The sequence below is a fragment of the Pelodiscus sinensis genome, chromosome 16 (assembly GCF_049634645.1).
Source record: "Pelodiscus sinensis isolate JC-2024 chromosome 16, ASM4963464v1, whole genome shotgun sequence".
Taxonomy (NCBI): Eukaryota; Metazoa; Chordata; order Testudines; family Trionychidae; genus Pelodiscus; species Pelodiscus sinensis.
In genome coordinates this window covers 14,118,839-14,136,656 of record NC_134726.1, presented here as the reverse complement: position 1 = coordinate 14,136,656, position 17,818 = coordinate 14,118,839, and the positions used below count along the sequence as shown (strand labels likewise).

The 17,818-nt window shown below is 43.8% G+C and overlaps 2 long non-coding RNA genes across 2 annotated transcripts; both read right to left on the bottom strand.

Moving 5' to 3' along the window:
• Positions 1-301: 301 nt before the first annotated feature.
• Positions 302-10,814, bottom strand: LOC142818584 (uncharacterized). The gene is made up of 2 exons (XR_012896120.1): positions 3,647-10,814; positions 302-3,279 (listed from the first exon to the last, which is right to left on the bottom strand). It is a non-coding gene; the product is annotated as an uncharacterized LOC142818584 (long non-coding RNA).
• Positions 10,815-11,113: 299 nt separating this feature from the next.
• LOC142818583 (uncharacterized) lies at positions 11,114-14,417 on the bottom strand. The gene is made up of 3 exons (XR_012896119.1): positions 14,203-14,417; positions 13,911-14,036; positions 11,114-13,629 (listed from the first exon to the last, which is right to left on the bottom strand). It is a non-coding gene; the product is annotated as an uncharacterized LOC142818583 (long non-coding RNA).
• Between the last annotated feature and the right edge of the window lie 3,401 nt (positions 14,418-17,818).

The following is a 17,818-nucleotide window of genomic DNA, read 5'->3' as shown; positions in this document are numbered from 1 at the left end:
ATTTGGTCCTGTGTAGACCTGCAGGAAGGGTTAACTACAGGATTTTTCTTTTAAAAATGGGACATCTGATCACCCTAACAAGATGTATTTGGTCTGGGAGTTTCATGTTTGCTGATTAACATCCATAAGCATTTAGCTTTGTCAGGACTTGCCTGACAGCAACATTGTGTGAGTTTTCCTTTTAGTTTTCTTGGTTTGTTTGGGTTTTTTTCAGACAGTATGCCTGCCCCCTTAACTACAGGAATGGATCCTCTAATCCTTGTGCAAACAACTTGTCGAAGCAAAAACACGCTCCTCTGTGTTTAGGCAGCTAACAAACAGCTTTATTAATTAATAAATCACAGCATGAGCCAAACGTGGTCACAGCAGAGCCGGGCCCAGTAAGGCTGCTAATACAATCAATCCTAGTATCTTTATACCCTTAGCCAAACAGTCTGACGTCAGGGCATCCAATTACAGAAATCCTCAATTAAATTTGGAAAAACAAAGCCTTATCAACAAGATGGCGGACAGGTACGAGGGAGTACATCTCCTGTCCCAACCAGCCCAATTAACACATACCAATAGCCCATCCTGTAGGCCTCTTCTCACGGGGTGACAGAAAGTTCACTCTGGTCTACATGCTTGAGAGAAAAGCTGAAATGGTTTCTGATATACAAGACGGCTTCTAGCTAAACATAAAATAGCTTCTACAACTCCCCACTTTTAGCCTTTTAAAGGCTAACCTTGAAACCATTTTATACCTCCATTTTCCATTAAAGTATTTATGTACATTTCTTGTTCCTTTCTCTGCTCATCCTATTTTAACATCATGAGTTCCACATTCCCTTTGGTAAGGGTCTGTCTTGTGTTTTCTAGAATACAAGAAATAAAGCAATTGATTAACAAGAAACAGCAATAAGCACAAAAGAATATAGCCAATACTAAAACTACTCTTTGCAAAATCCAAGTTCCCACATGTCCAAACCAGCCTCCCAACCAATCCCAGAGGGTCCAGTCTTCCCTCTGCCTTAGGCGTTCCACAGTTCTTTCAATCTCTGAGGCATCTTCCTCTACTTCTTTGCTGGTGTCAGAAATATACCCACAGCATTCTCTTCCCACTAAGGCACAAACCCCGCCCTTACTAGTTAGGACATAGTCTAGGGCCATTTGGTTTTGGCTTTTTTTCTCACCCTGGCTCCTGAACCATTACATGTCCAGCAGTACTTTCCAATTGGGGTCAAGGCTAGGCGGATATACCCTGGGTTAGTAAACCCTTTATCCTGCCAAGTATCATTTGGCTTAGTTCACTAAACAGTGTGCCATTCATTTGAGTGTTGTTTAGTGGGACTGGAATCATTGGGATGCCTCCTTCTGAATGTACCGGACTGTGAGCACATATCTAGCAACCTGTGAAATTAAATTCTTGGGAAACTTGGTTCATTAAAAGCATAAACACATTTGAACCATATAGGTTATAACTGCTAGTTTTAAAAACAAGATTAAGCATAAGCTCAACATGAATTGTTTGTCCAGCCTCATGCTGGCTGTTCTTCAGGACTTCGTAGATTGCTACACCTATCGCTGGCAGGTTCTACTGGGCCACAGCTGGTACTTTAGCCTCGGCCTCTTAGGATCGTCTGCTTCTGGGCCTGGATTGCCGGTACCAAGCCTGCGCTGATCCTCGTCTACTTCTGGACCTGGGTTTCTGGTACCAGGTCTGTGGTGATTCCCATCTGCTTCTGGACCTGGGTCTCTGGTACCAGGTCTGCAGTGCTCCTTGTTGGGGCCAACCTCTGTAGGGGCTGGAACGGGTTTGCAGTGGGATGCGTGAATCCAGGTGGGCAATCCTTCGCACCTTACAGCAGTATGGGTGGTCAGAAGGACTTGGTAGGGACCCTTTCACCTGGGTTCCAGGGCAGTCTTCCGCTGGTGAACTTTCACGCAAACCCAGTCTCCTGGTTGTAGTTTAAGGCACGGTTCAGTCGGGGCCTCCTGGAAGGCGTCCTTAACCTGTGAATGATAAGACTGTACACACCTCATAAGTTCCTGGCAATACTTGACTATGCTTCCTTTAACAAGTGTGGCACCAGCCAGGTTAATTTCTGGGCTGCTTTACAGTCTGATAGGTTGGCCACATGCAATTTCATGTGGACTGTGTCCAGTTTTCTGATTAGGAGTGGCTCTCATGCTCATTAGGGCAATCGGAAGTACTACTATCTATGTTAAGCCAGAGTTCTCACATATTTTAAAAAGTTTGTTCTTTAAAATCCTGTTTCATCTTTCTACTGCTTCTGCGCTTTCCAGGTGTCGTGCACAGTGCAGTGCTTGTCTGGTAGAGTAGTACTTTTCCAGGGTTTTTTTTGAACAATTTGCCCAGTAAAGTGGGTACCTTTATCACTGGAGATCACAAAGTGTATTCCCCATGATGGGATGTAATGATTTAGAAGTTTCTTAGCTACTGTGATGTCATCATGTTTCCTGCAGGGATACGCTTCTACCCATCCCAAAAACAAGCAAACAATAACCAGCACATTATTCAAAAGATTGACATTTAAGCAATTGAATAAAGTCCATTTGTAAATTCAGAAATGGTCCCAAAGGTGGAGGTCTGGTTGCCGGAACTGTCTTTACAGGTTTACCCACGTTGTGGGCTTGGCAGACAGGGCAAGCCAGACAGTAATCTTTGGCTGCTTGGGAGAATTTGGGAGCAAACCAATTTTTGCTTTAGGATTGCCACCATCCCCCCTTTGCCAACGTGCGAGAATCCATGGAGCACGGAGGCAAAGTGAGGTAGCAAGACCACTGGGGCAACAATGTGGCCATCAGAGCTGCACCACAAGTGGTCTGGGCGCAAGGTGCACCCTGCCAGTCTCCACTCCTGCTTTTCTGATTCTGGGGCTTGGTTTCGCAGGAGGGCCAGTTCTGAAAGAGACGGCGTAGGAGCTGGCGATGGTAGGAGAGAAGGGAAAAACAGCAGGAAGAGGAGCAGATTCCGCTACATTCCAGACAGTACAAACTGCATAGCCTGCTACTAAAACTCTACTAAAATTATAAAAGCAAAAAAGCCATCTGTGTAAAGCACGCAGTTAAGATTATTCAAGGGACTTAAATTATTCTTTCATTAAAACAACAATATTGTACACACAACAATGTTAAAAATACATATATCACAATCAAGACACACACAAAACAAATCTGGACAGAACACAGAACACAAAGTTACTATGTCATGACACAGAACCATGTTTTTTTTTTTCTTCAGTTAATTTTCAGCTGATATTAGCACTTCTTGATGATCTAAAAGACAAAGAAAACATTTTTACCCCCGTCGGGGTGGCTCATTATAACTTAAAATACTGCCTAAGATCTGCTAGGGGAACTAGTTACAGCTAGTTCCTTACCACTTCTATGGGCGAGTGAGCTGTAACTTTCTGAGAACAAGAGAGCTTCATCGGTACTCATGACCTTCCACTCTCTTGAATTACCTCTGAGTTGCTAGCCTAACTTATCAGTGGCATGCCTCAGTTTCCCTCTTGTACTGCAGACCAGGCTTTTTTTTACTGCCACAGAAACTCTTAGAACAAGGTGCTTGCTAGTTACTATTCCAGCAAGCAAAAAGGTTTTCCTTTCCTGAAAAGAATCACATGCAATGTTACAGACTTACTTATGGGGGACAGTGCTCCCCCACTTCCAGAACAGACAGGCAGTTTGCAGACACACACAACCTTGGATCTGAAAGCAAGCCAAAAGTGCTATCAGCTCAGCCTTGAACAGAAACACTGTGAAGTTTCTGGGCTTGGATTTTTTTAAACAATAATTAGGTTCCTTGGAAGACACATTTAACCCTAAGGGTGCAGGTTGTACAAATTTACAATGTATAGATTCTATTCTTTTATGCGGTTAACCAATTAAGTTTCAGTAGAATTCCTTATTTTCTCTTTAATAGATTTAACAAAGTGTCTGTAACCAAATGTTTAACTTGACTGTTTCATTGCTAAGATGATTAAAAGAGGCTGCAAGAAACAAGGAGTCATTTCTTAAAGCAGGTGTGTTTGTTTTTTTCCCTCCCCCTTAGGATTTGGAGGAACACTTTCCTTAAACTGTTAAACTTATTTTAAACTTTGTACAGGACTATGTAGCACTTTAAAGACTAACAAGATGGTTTATTATAAACCATCTTGTTAGTCTTTAAAGTGCTACATAGCCCTGTATTTTGTTTCAGCTACACCAGACTAACACGGCTACATCTCTATCACTATTTTAAACTTTATGTTTTGCTTTGGATCAGGCAAGTTTGTTACAGGAGCCCGTGTTTCCAAAGGGAAGAGCTAATTCCTTTCAGTTATTTTTTCATGTTTCCTCTCTATCTGTGTATGCGTTATAAAGAGGGATAGAGGGGTGATGATGTGCCAAATTTTCCCCCAAGCTTGGTTGATATGGGTGTGCCAACTGAGAAATCTCTTTTCTTTTTTTTTCCACTTCTTGTGCATTATTTTGGCACAGAGGTGCTGCAGCAACTTTTAAGTTACCTATCTTACTGCAGGGAGGATTTTTGCTTTTCTGAGCTTTACTTTCATCCCTCAGGGCTTTAATTTTTCTTCTTTTCAAATTTGTTAAATGCTTACAGGTCCTTGGACCATTATGCATGTACAAGTAATATACAGGGGTGCCTTTTGGCAGTGTGGGGGGGATGTTTACACTAACCCCCACCTAAACTAACTTTACACACTCCAAAGAAAGGGTCTGCCGGGTCTAGAGTGTCAGACCTTAGCAGCTCATGAAATAAGGGGAGTCGTCACTCCCTCACATATCCGCTGAGTCTCGAGGTTCAGCTGACCCCCCACCCCTCCTTGCGTTCAGAGCTCCCTCATGGGAGAGCCCTGGTGCAGCTGGGATCAGCTCAAGTCTCAGACCTATGCAGCGGCATTCATTCTTCACTCATAACATTCATACTCATTTTCCACACACAATTTTTTTCTTCTTTTTCACATTTTTCCTACAGTTTCCACATTTAGATGCATCTTTATTTATTGTCCAGTTCCCATGGGTTTCTATTAAGTGACGCTGCCCTAAGACACCCGGCACTTAATATCAGACTTCATTAGGATCCTATACCAGAAGGCACTTATCATAAAGGCACTGGAATTCCTGTAGACTGACCTACCCCCATTTTCTGCGCGCGCTTAATTCTGTAAGGCACCAAACTAAAAGTCCGCCTGCTTACACCTTCTGCAAGTCACCGAATCAGAATCCGCCTGCTCGCTCTGCGAGTCACCGAATCAGAATCCGCCTGCTCGCTCTGCGAGTCACCGAATCAGAATCCGCCTGCTCGCTCTGCGAGTCACTGAATCAGAATCCGCCTGCTCGCTCTGCGAGTCACCGAATCAAGAATTCACCTGCTCACACTGGTCCCCCCCCTTTTTGTTGCGAGGCACTGGACTCAAGGTCCACTTGGCTCGCAGGGGTTTCCGGCACCTGCCCCAGCCCGGCAGAACACCACGTCCTGGCGCCTGGAGTCAGCCTGGCAGAATGGGGCACTATGGCCTGGGGTTAACCTCAGAGGTCAGTACTACGCCCACAAATAACAGAGAGAGACAACAAAGTTTCCCCACAGTTCCGTGTGCCGAGAGAGAGTAATGGCACCACACCAGCTTTTAGCGTCCGAACACAGAGGGTCCAGCGCATGGCTGCCTCACTAGAGACACTGGTGTGCCCTTTTGGAACTGTGACACATAAGACAGGCCTAATAGACAAAGATAGACACAGACAAACAAAAATGTTAGCCGCTCCACAAAATTGAATTCCGTAGCTCCCCTTACCCCGATGGCCGGCTGTCACTCCAAATCCCAAGCCCTCAACCAGGAGATTTCGTAACAGGTATCCCCTTTACCTTCTCTTGAGCACTCTGAGAGGTTTGGAAGTGGAGTGCCGGTCCGTCCATACGGGCAAGTGGCGCGTTAGGAATCTCGGTGGGACCTCCAAATTGTCGAAGCAAAAACACGCTCCTCTGTGTTTAGGCAGCTAACAAACAGCTTTATTAATTAATAAATCACAGCATGAGCCAAACGTGGTCACAGCAGAGCCGGGCCCAGTAAGGCTGCTAATACAATCAATCCAAGTATCTTTATACCCTTAGTCAAACAGTCTGACGTCAGGGCATCCAATTACAGAAATCCTCAATTAAATTTGGAAAAACAAAGCCTTATCAACAAGATGGCGGACAGGTACGAGGGAGTACATCTCCTGTCCCAACCAGCCCAATTAACACATACCAATAGCCCATCCTGTAGGCCTCTTCTCACGGGGTGACAGAAAGTTCACTCTGGTCTACGTGCTTGAGAGAAAAGCTGAAATGGTTTCTGATATACAAGACGGCTTCTAGCTAAACATAAAATAGCTTCTACAAACTCCATTGACACACAAGAGACTGCAGGTTTAGGTCTGGTCATTGGGAGGATTGCTCTACAATATGACCTTACTCCATATGCTGATCTGGGGTTCAACTTTCCCCAACACCAGCATCTTATACTCTGCAATGTGTTGGGGACAGGGCTGAGTGAGCAGGCTAGGCTCAGTAAAGGGGTTTCATATTACACACACACCCGCCACTGGACTTGTGGACCTCAGAGGAGAAATGTCATGCAGCCTTATTGTTCTCCATTCATCCATACCATCTGAAGTGGAAATTCCCTTTTAAAGAGGGAATCCTGAGAGCTGTTGCTGCTGTCAGCTTCAGAAGTCTTGAAAAGACTGCTAAGGCAGTGAAGTGCTGGAGAAAATGTAGCAGCATAGGGACTCTAGGCACCTGTTCATCTCCTTGCCTCCTGAGGTTCACAAATTTCAAGATCTGTGAAGTTTGGGGGTCAGCCCAATGGTCTGTGGTGTGTGTGGAGAATCCCCACTTACTTCAGGACAAATTTACCAAGAAAACCTTGTGGTGTTTTCCTTTTTACTTGTCCCCACCCAAAGGGCTTCCACAGATAACACCAAAGCTAATAAATACAATTTCAGAAGGGAGAAAAATACAGACCAGCTGAGAATGGGTGATACAGAAAGAGTCATTGGCTGGGAGACATGAGCTGCAAAGCTCTCACATCAGCAGCAATGAGACCACGCATAGGGACCAAGAGGAGGCCAGGGATAAATAAGTGGGGAATAAAGAGTTGCATGTTTGTGCCCACACATGCATGCAGAGCTTGATTTTTTTTATCTCAGCAGTGAAAGCAATGGAAAGGCCCTGTTAGATATTAGATGAAAAGCAGAAGTAAGACTTGGTGAAGAAGGAGGAGGAGGGGGACGACGACGACTTGGTGAAGCAAGTCCATAGGGAAATGAGGGAAACAATTAGGGAAAATTTCAGCTATGTGGCAAAACAAATGGGTGCATCTTTACTTTTATGTTGATGTTTGGGACTTTTAAAACTCCCTCTTAGCTGTGTGATTGTGTGGCTTATGACCATATTTAGTCATTATACAGTGTATTTTATATTTTGAGTGCTTCTCAGATATTAACTAGATCTTATAGTTATTCTAATTAAAGCCTACTGGGACAGAGGAGCATTTCCAATATTTTTAAGCCTGAATCCCAAAGGCTGTGATTGCCTGGATCAGACCCACATCTAATTGTAATAATTTCAAGGAATGTTCTAGGAATTCTGCTTCCTCTGTCAAAAAGAGTAAGATACCAAGCAACCCTGCCAACTGAGGAAATGTGAGGGTAGAGCCTTAACCCCTTTTTTTTTCAAATGAAGCCAGGTGAAAGAAGTGGCATCAAAGGCTCAGCAGGAGGAACAGGATGGGAATAGAATGTCACTGTGCTTTTTTCAGTTGTGAATTCTTGTTTTTTTTGTAAAACAAAACAAGCTAAAGTTCCTAATAACTGTGGAAGCAACACATCCACAATGGGGAACTGGACTGAGAAATGTTCTTCCTTGTTTTAAATACCCTGTCATTCATGAGTGGCTTAATTCCAAATTAGTAGTACATGACAAATAGTTCCTCTATCCTACTATGCTTGTGTATTTCCTCTCCATCACTCCAGTAGAGTGTATGAATAATGCAAGTCTAGTCATTGTAATACCTTGGATACACACTTCTAAAGAATTTATTGCACTCAAATTGTGTAATACTGAGTGATCAGGTGGATTGGGGTAGAGAGGCAAGGATAGAGAACATCCGTCAAAAAGGAGGACTCTCACCCAAACCTGCATGAGTGTCTTTGTGCCCCAAGTTAAAAAGACAGACTTGTTCAGACTTGCATTTTCCCTTCAGAGTTATAGCCCTTTTAGCACGTCCCTGGACCAAAATATATTCACTCAGCTAAATGTTCATCAGGCATGGACCATAACCCTAGAGCCATCCATTTTGCATTCTTGTCAATGGATTTGCTTCTCTGCTGCTAGCGAATTGTGCAGTTTTCTGGGGCTTTAACTCCTTTCTGATAAACCAGGAACCAAAAGGTTCCAAGTCAAGTGCTTCCTACATCACACATGCAGGATTCTCTTCAGCCAGGTGTTGGTGCCTAACACAGAAGGCCCAATTCTGTTCAATGATACGCTGAACACACTTCTTCTGAAACCAATAGGTCCATGCAAGTCCAATTGAGGGTAGGATTTTATCTTGAATTCCTTTAAATTCCATAATAAAATACACAAGTCCACCAAAATCAAAAGTTTTTTGCAAGTTATGTTTACACCGATAGGGCCAAATTCTTCCCTCAGATATAAACACACTACAATTGTTGTCTTCTCGGATCCTGTGCATGAAACTGAAAATAGACTTGGACTTTTTCTTTTAATACTGATTTTTGGAATTTCAAATTGTTTTGTTGGTGCTGTTGGCTATAATCAGCCAATGCATTTCTGTTTGCTACTGTTAAGGGAAGATCCTTTCTAAAGTGCTCTGCCAGGGTGATTAGTTGAGAGCATCAGGATGTACGGCCTACTGCTTGTCAGCTGAGACAAATCAGTGATACTGGAACTCAGTAAAACACAAATGGAAACTTCCTGATGTAGAGCACAACTATACGAAGAGTCATTGAATAGTTTGCAGGCTCTTGTTTTTCATATGGACAGGCCTTTTTGTAAAGAGAAGGATTTCTGAAAATCTAAGAGCTGTCAAAACATAGCTCAACGCCTACTCACACTTAATCTGAAATATTTAAAGAACAGATTTGCTTTTTGTTGTCACCAAAAGAAATCATTTTAGCTGCGTCTAGACTGGCATGATTTTGTGCAAAATCTTGCTGCCTGTCTACACTGGCCACGAGTATTTGCGCAAGAATACTGACTTTGTAATGTACAAAATCAGTGATTTTTGCTCAAATACTCTGATGTTCCTGGTCAGGTATAAGCTCTCTTGCACAAGTATTCGTGCGCAAAAGGGCTAGTGTAGATAGCAACGTTAATTTCTTGTGCAAGAAAGCCTGATAGCTAAAATGGCCATCGGAGCTTTCTTGCGCAAGAGAGCGTCTACACTGGCACGGATGGTTTTGCGCAAAGGCACATGCCAGTATAGATGCTCTCTTGCGCAAATACTTTTAACGGAAAAACTTTTCCATTAAAAGTAGTCGCACAAAATCATGCCAGTCTAGACGCAGCCTTTAGTGAGGGAGTCAAGTACATTGAAGAAATACAAGCAAAAGAATTTCTGCTTTGAACTGTAAAGGAAAAATCGTGTATCAGTGTTTATCAAAGACATTTTAGGGACTAAGCTCTAACAAATCACAACCTTATTCTTGTGAAAAGCCTGACAGAAGAAAAATACAACAGCAAACTTTTTCCCATTAATGCTACATGAAATGGATAAGTGAATCTTGCTAAACTTCTGTTTTTATTGGGAAAAGAAATAGTAAAATAGCTGTAATCTGAGCTGAACATTTATGGAGGAAATTACTAGAGTAACCCAGAGAAACACATAACTGAGTTAATCCAGGGAGACCTCAGATTTACAGAGAACTGTACTAACTAGCAATTAGTAAATAAGGGTTTAATCCTTAGCCCTTTTTCAAGTAAAATTCCCACTGAAGTCAGTGGAGATTTTCAGACTAGCAATTGCAGAACTGCACTCAAGAGAGGATGCAAAAGGTTGTAAGTTCTTGCTGAGGCTAAAAGAAGCCCTTTTGCATTTAGAGTATGGAAGGTTTTGGGGGAACTGGGTTAGTGTGTTTGTCCAGGGTTAGTTCCAGGATTGTAGACTCAGTTGGGTCTGTCTTACTTTGTATTTTGTACAGTGTACGATTCACTGAGTGAAGCTGTGAAGAATGGCATAATGGGAACGAGGGAAACTCTCCTCTCTGTTATTTGGGCATGGGAGTGTGTTGCACAGGCCAGCAGAGAATTTCACACGTTTGGGGAGGAAGAGGCTGATCACAAGCCCATTGATGTCAATGGGAAAGTTTCCATTGACTTCCATATTTGGATTAGACTGTCAGATCATGAGAGGAACAAGGGGCAGGACAGTCAGTAGTGAGAAGGAAAGTTGGGGGAGGCTGACATTTGGCCCGTGCTGGGACTCTCGATGGCTGGAATTGAATGCCTGTTTCAATGTTTTGGAGCTTGTCCATCACTAGTGTAACCCTTCTGCTGGGTAGGCCTGGCAGCAACCAGGGCCAGGTTCAATATCTTGGGGTCCATCTCACACAAAACCGGCTCAAGCCCCCGCCCAGTAACCTGGGAAATTCACACACCCCTGGGTGCCTCTGAGAGGCAATGCTTCCCCACTCGTAAGCACAGAGTCTGAGTGTAGGAAAGAAACATTTAATGAAACAGAGAGGCTATGTCTACACTGGCGCGATCTTGCACCAGAGCTATGCAAATGAGGCTAAGCAGGGAATATCACCAAGCCTCATTTGCATATCTAATGGGCCACCATTTTGCAGAAGAGGCTCTTGTGCAAGAAGAAGCTGTCTACACTGCCCCTTCTTGCTCAAGAAAAACCCTCTTGTGCAATGCTGTTATGCTGATTATTTTCAGGAATAACGGCATTGTGCAAGAGCATTTTGGTTGCACAAGAAGGGGCAGTGTAGACAGCTCCTTCTTGTGCAAGAGCCTCTTCCGCAAAAATGGTGGCTCATTAGATATGCAAATGAGGCTCGGCGATATTCCACACTTAGCCTCATTTGCATAGCTCTGGCGCAAGATCGCGTCAGTGTAGCCATAGCCAGAGAGAAGTCATACGGCATTACTTGAGAAAACACCACAAACAGAGTACATAACACAAACAGGAGCTAAGCCTCCCTTCCCCCAGCCAAGGATCACCTGAGGTCCCAATGTCTGACACCCCAAAAGTCTCTGTCCCTGGTCAGTGCCACCCAGAGTCCAAAAGTTCACCCGCAGGATTTCACCTCCCAACCTGGGTAGAAATGGGAGTGGGGGAATAGTTAGGGGGCACCTTACGAATCACTCCGCCATGCTCCACCAGCTGTCTCATTCCACGCCACCGGACACTCTGCTGGTCGCCTGCCGCCGCTCCTACCAGCCACACCACACTGCTGGTCGCCTGCCGCTGCTCCTCACCTGCTGCCGCTCCTACCAGCCACACCACACTGCTGGTCGCCTGCCGCTGCTCCTACCAGCCACACCACACTGCTGGTCGCCTGCCGCTGCTCCTACCAGCCACACCACACTGCTGGTCGCCTGCCGCTGCTCCTCACCTGCTGCCGCTCCTACCAGCCACACCACACTGCTGGTCGCCTGCCGCTGCTCCTACCAGCCACACCACACTGCTGGTCGCCTGCCGCTGCTCCTCGCCTGCTGCCGCTCCAACCAGCCGCACCATGCTGCTGGTCGCTGCTCCTCGCTGGCTGCAATGGGTCTGGCTCCCAGCCAAACCAGTGATTTCAGCTCTTAGTGATTTGAACTCTTTAGCCACCACCTGGACTGGCAAAAGATTCCAGCTTCCACTGGACTAGCAAAACGATTCCTCATGGAGTCTGCTTTAGATCTGTCCTTAAATGAAAGGGGGAAAGGGGCAGGTTGGGCCAGTCTTACAGCTCACACCTGGCAGGTGTGAAGGAGGCTGACTCAAGCCCTTTAACTCTTCCCCCCAGCTCAGTTCACTCAACTCTGGAAGGGGGGAGACTTGTTCCTCGGAGACGTCTTACAATGATGGTGGTGTCTCTCCTGCAAGCACTGATGGTATGTTTTACAGTTCCCATATATAGGGGTATCATGATTTGTGACCCCCACAACAGCCCCAAATTAGTTACAATACACCACATTCCATTCCAACACTGATCCTCCATCAGCCCTGGCTGAATTGGATTTACATAGCCATACCTCGTATTCCCTCCCCATCCTGGCATGAGCTGTATTTACATATCAACAGTTAATAGTTAATGATCTTGCACAGCTAAACAATTGTAGGGGGCACACCTACCCCAGGGCAGCTCTCTCCTTTTAGCTGGCTGATAGCAAGCAGCCGTTCAGCCCCTGCTCACACTAGTTCAAACAGTCATGTGTGCCAATATGTAGTTTCCAGAAAAAGAGAAAGATTATAGAAGAAAGGAGGAAACAAAACTAACGTTCTTTTCTTAATGTCCTCCTACTCTTCCTACTAAATGTGGTGGATTACTCTGTTTTGGTGGCTGATTGGAGTGATTTGCCCATTGGTAGCCCACTGAACTTAACATGAGGCTTTAGATCAACTCAACCTTGTTGACTTGCACCCCAGCTATTGAGACAAACACTAGGGCCACCTCCTTTCATCTCACTACAGGACTCCTTCTAAACTTCTGGATCCATCACTGCTAGGAAAATCCTCCCATTGCTTCAAACCTTGTGTTGTATTTGCATCATGCAGTAAACTCAAAGATGGCATTTGCTCAGAGGAACCCTTCAGCACAGTCCTTACGCATCCAGCTTTGTCACTTTGGGCAATTGCTTCCTCAGGCAGCCACATTCCATTATGAAACTCCCAGGAAGGGATGCCAACTCTGCTGTAGCTTCTGCCTACCAGTGTTGTGGGGGAGGGACAGTTAGAGGGACTGTGTTGTAGCAGATCCACTTTCTTCACCATGGCTCCTTCCTTCGTATCCTTATTCAGGTCAGTGCCTGGAACGGGAGCTGGTCTCTGTGATAGAAGTTCCTTAATCTGGTTAGTCTTTCTTTACCATGCTGATTGCTACTTCTAAGGTTGTCATAAACACATTGTCTACAATAACCCTCCAGCTGGCCAGATCTAAGTGCTGCAAGCCCCCGGGAAGACATCCGCAACCCCTTGGGGGTTGTGACCCAAGGTTACACACCACTGACCTAATCTATGCAACTTTAGTTATGTAAATAGCTTAGCTGAAGTCAACATACTTATTGCAGTATCTTCTGTGAGGTAAGGTCAGCGGGGGCTGCTCTCCTGTCAACTCCAGCCTGCTGGAGTATGGGAGTCGATGGGAGAGCACTCAGAGATCGATTTATTGCTTCTAAACAGACATGATAAATCAACCATCAGTGGAATGATGCTGTGTTGTAAAGACAAAGCCTAAGAAAGCACTTACCTCTGTTGTTACTACATGTGCTTCTGTATTCCTACCTGCAGCATGACATGACAGTGCAGAGGGAAAACACCTTCTACGTAGCACACCCCTTCCCCCCAAATCCACACACAGCTATAAGCCTTGCTGGTTCTTCAGTACCTGGAGAGCTGAGCACCCCTGGAGTGGAGAAAAAGAGCGGATTTAGTCCCAATCCTTCATTGACAAAACAACATCTACATAAATCTGTCTGAGAGGAGGCACAGACCTGTAAATGTGTAATGGAAACAGATACCACAATATATCATCAAAATGGCTCCCAGGTTACCTTTCCTGGCTGCAGAAACAGTTCTAGACAAATGGCTTTTTTAAGCTAGTTAAAATATTTTAATTGAAACTGAGCACATACTGTAAAATATGTGTTTGAATTTGGAGAGAAATATTGTGTGTGTTAAGAGTACCTCTCCACCGGGCTCAGTTCCCAAAGACTTCAGGAGTTTTCCTGTCTTATAACTGTAGTTGTTCTTGGTACTGGCATCTGTGACTTTAAGGCCTGAACTTTCTTGACACAGAATCTGGGAAGGGAACTGTGAAGATTTTGTTTTACACGGTGAGTTCAAACTCAGACCCTGGCCGAAGCAGATCTTTGTCTGACTCGCTGATCTTGAGCATTCTCTGAGCACCATAGTTCTGAGATTCCTCAGACAAAAAAGGTTATTTTTAAAAGGGGCTCAGCAAGACAGCCCTACACACCCGATAAATGTAGATTTCAGCTGAACTTCCCTTTAGAAAGCTGAACGAGGGATGTGCTGGGCTCTTGTAGTTCAAAAGAAGAGCCTTTCTCTCTCTCTATGCTTTGCTTTTAACACCATCCCTGCATGTGATTAAAGAAAGCCACAAGAAAGAGGTTTCTACGTTATTATCTCTTCCAGGAAAACAAACCTGACTGTTTCCCCGAAGTTTGCTGGTACAGAATTATGCAGCTTTAAAGTTACCCAGACATTTTGGCTACCCAACTGCTCTCCTTCATAGCAGTCATCATTGTCTCAGTTTTACTCTACCTGGAACTTAACACTCCCTAGCTCCCTTTCCTTTGGGTTTTCAGTAACTCTTAAAGATGAAAATCAATAGTGTTCCTTTTACTTCAAGGTACAGACTTTCAGATAATTATGTCATATTGTGCAGCAATCATTTGGAGTCTGTGCAGCAGAAATAGCCTTTGGCCCACCAGTTTCCAGTAAAACAGCTGTCTTCTTTTCCTAGCATTTTACTGTTTACTTTGTAACATGAGTTAAGATCAACACAAGATTTTTATGAAGTGTTTCAAGTGATGTTAGTGGTATAGCTGAGGAAGCCCAGAAAGGTTATTAAATGAAATTGCTTTATAGCAGAGACCCTAAATAAGTTGGATGTTACAGTAATAGGGATGAGGTCCACTGAAAGGGGACCTTTTAGTTTGAAACAATCATTTCAAAACTCTCATTAGCAGAAATGATTTCAGTTTCTTGTTTTGTTATTAGCATGCTTGTAAAGGAATTATAGTAATTCCACTTCTGTTAAAGAAATTCCTGATCACACCAACTGACAGACACATGAAAAAGCAATGAAATGTGGTGGAAACTCCCATCCCTGCCCCCAAACACATTAAACTGGTGAAGTGTTTCTAGCAGACTCACTTCCACAATTTTATAACTTTCTTTAATATTTAGGGCCAGGGCCTGAACTTTGTACATTCAGTGAACTCCACAGAGGTGACTGGAGCAACACTGATTTACACCAAGTAAGGATCTGGCCCTTCATAGTTTTCCAATTGGAAATTGAAAGCCTGAAATTTAATTTATAGCATGTGTGCATGCACACACACACACACGCACACACACACACACTCACAAAAGGGTGTTACAGCAAGCATTTCTCAGAATGAAAATGATCTGCGGGTATCCAGTGACCTCAAGTAGCACACAAACGTGGGCTAGACATACTGTGAAGAAGTTGACTTATGTGTAAAACCTCCAAAGAGTTTAGAGACTAAATGACACATGGAAAAGTTGAAAGCAGCATGTTCTTAGAAACCGATGGTAGTGTTCCTGGGGAGGGGGAGGTGTAGGCAATGAGTAGCGTGAAGTCCTTTTTTTAAGAAAAAAAAAAGTAGCTTTTTAGTCTTGTGTGTTTGATTGTTTATGCACACACCCTGCACATATGTTGGTAATAGTTCTGAGGCATACTGCAGAACCTTATGATAAATGTAGCTTACTTTACCTTCACTGCTCATAAAAGACCTAATTCTATGCCTATTGAAGTCAATGAAAAGTTCTATCACCAAGACAATTTCTAATAAACCAGTTATAAGAAATTTTAGGCACCTGTCATTTTAAAAAAAGTCTTTCAAGCAAATGTTTCCTCCTTTTCCTCTAGGGCAGTGTTTCTCAAGAAGTGGTACGAGTACCATTAGGGGTATTCGAGAGAAGTCTGGGGGGTACGTCAACACAACTGAAATTTGGAGAAAACTGAATTTTTATTTTAAGTTTAACAGCGCTTTATAATTTTTGTACTTTTTACACCCAAACATTTCATCGCCTGCCCAGCTACGATTAAGTGTTGCAATGGTAGAAAAAAAATTGTCTGAAAAGTGTAGGGACTGGGATACTTATAATTTTTTTTAAAAGGGGTACTTTATAAAAAAAAAGGTTGAGAAACACTGCTCTAGAATGTGGGCTTTTCACCTAAAACCCAACATAGGTCAATCAGCCAGCTAGCCATCAAGACTAGAAATGGCATGTTTAAGCCAAATAAAAATGTAGGTGAACCCATAGTTTTCCTTTTTATAAATCCTGAGTTACTGCATTTTGAAAACTGGAACAATAGTGGTTAAGATATTGTAGATAATCTTTGAGGAATTTAAAGTAATTTGCTATAATTTTCCTGTTCTACTGGGGCGGGTACAGTAACATTCACTATACTAAAGGCTATTGGATTAGTGGCAGGGGGATTAAAAAACAGCAATAATCTAATGCTTTAAAACTCCCAATTTGTCATTTAGCCAAGAAGTTACATTTCACATCAGCAGACACAACATCATCCCTTGGTCATTTTAAGAGGAAAGAACATGCTTGTTAAAGCAACTGCCCAATGAAGATGCCCAAAGTCAAAGTTAATGGTCAAGGAAGGGCACAAATCTTGAGAGGCCTGTGTGCAGGCTTGTCACCATTTTCCAAAGTCACATGACATTAACCAGGCCAAACAGAAATATGCTGGCATGAAGTTTGCAGGTTTTGGATGTGACTCTATCAGGTTCATAGGGTGAGGTGACCCTATGGAGAAATATCAATAGAGATATCAATAGAGTGCAGCAGTGTTTCTCTCTTCAGTTCATTTGTAAGCCAGCTGAATGCTTAGCCCAGGGGTTCTCAAACTTTACGATACCACGACTCCCCTCTAAGTTGCTCGTGACCCCCCGAGGGGTTGGGACCCTCAGTTTGAGAAACACGGGCTTAGACTATCCATATAGGCAGGGCTCGCCGAGCCGGGCGAGTCCTGCTCACTAGCCGCACTGTCCGGCGATCTGCGCATGTGCAAATCGTTCTGCGCATGCGCTGATCGCTCGAACCCAGCTCTTCCGGGTTGTATATAGATTGTTGAGCCCTTCATATAGGAAAGCTCTGATTTTGGCCAGTGGCCTGCCTGCCTGCCTGGTGACTCTTACCCCAGATTTTAATAATGTTGCTATAAATCCTCTTTATAGAAACAGCGCTGGTTTAAAAGGATAATGTATCCATTCATGGGTGTGTCTGCCAAGCAGGTAGGGTGGGACTCATGCCAAGTAATTGGTAAGAACTGGAAGCACAAGAAATAAATTTCTGTCTTACAGACAGGCCAAAGAGTTTGAAATCTCTGTAGCAATGTTCTAGTCAGTTGTGAGTGTTGTGTTCATTCAGTCCAGCAAGGCCCACAATCCATTAGGGACAAAACGGCTTTATTGAAAGCCAACTGGTGATTGAATTGTTTTCTATATGGCTGGAGAGGAGGGACTCTCAGTCCTAAAATATCTCCAGGGAAGCTCAGAGAACCATGCAGGCCTCTCACTTGATATTAGCTTATGCTGGTGAGAGGCTTTAGATGCACACAAAAGACAATGAACCTGACACCCCCTTTTAGCCATTGGATAGGATGGCAGCCTCTTGCCATAGCTAGGAACACAGTAGTAATTTATGCAACCCCACCCATTTTTTCATTGTTTTGTCTTTTCTGTCTATCCACTCTGGCATTTTGACCTAGTCCTAGAGTGTGAGGTTTTGGGATAGCAGTTGTCTTTAGTTCAAATTTGTATAGTGCCTAGCACACTGCAATCTAGGGGCTATTGAACTGTATT